This window comes from Belonocnema kinseyi, chromosome 4, assembly GCF_010883055.1.
Source record: "Belonocnema kinseyi isolate 2016_QV_RU_SX_M_011 chromosome 4, B_treatae_v1, whole genome shotgun sequence".
In the NCBI taxonomy this organism is placed as follows: Eukaryota; Metazoa; Arthropoda; class Insecta; order Hymenoptera; family Cynipidae; genus Belonocnema; species Belonocnema kinseyi.
In genome coordinates this window covers 30,144,416-30,145,207 of record NC_046660.1, presented here as the reverse complement: position 1 = coordinate 30,145,207, position 792 = coordinate 30,144,416, and positions in this window count along the sequence as shown.

Here is a 792-nt window from a genome sequence, read left to right as displayed (position 1 = left end):
GACCTCGCCTAATCAAACCATTCGAAGACAGCAGGATTCAGAAGCACATCAATTTTTTATCAAAAATCCTCGCAGATTGCTTTAAGTGGGAAGCATGCGCATTGCCTTGTAGCATCTAATAATGACATAGTTGATAGCTCCAACAACGATTGAAGACCCACTGCTACTCGACGTGAGCTTGCCATCTTGCTCTATTGCGTGTGTCTTCCCGGAGAGATAAATTGTCCTCCTAGCTTACCAGCCTCATGCGCCATGGTAGCACTATCGGAATAGTGGTCCCACTGTCTCGCACTGAAAGCTTGAGGGCGCCAGTGTTGGAACTTGAAGAAACAACGAATGTTGGACTCCAGGCTTCCAACTCGGTGTAACTCTCAATTCTGAACGGCGTTGGCACCTATACTTATATTCCTTATGCCCGCATCATGACCGCACTGCAATTATCTTTCATTCTGACGAGTTGGGCTCTGAGCGTCCAAGTAGTGGGCAAACCACACTACCAGTCACGCAAAAGCGTAGACCGCTGACTCGCCTAGAGTGCCATTGGCCAATTTTTAGTTTTCAATTTGGTATAAATGCATTTCCTTAAAATTGTGCTTCGATATGCAGTTACTAGGAAATCCGGAAACATACTTAAAGTTAAGTAATTCATAGCAATTCATTATAATTTCACGTTAAAAGAAAGAAAACAAAGGAAATTTAAACCTACAAACGAAAAATAACGCCGAGATTTTGAACCGGGGGGACTCGCATTTTATTGTAAATTCAAAGATATAGGCCTAAAATAAACACACA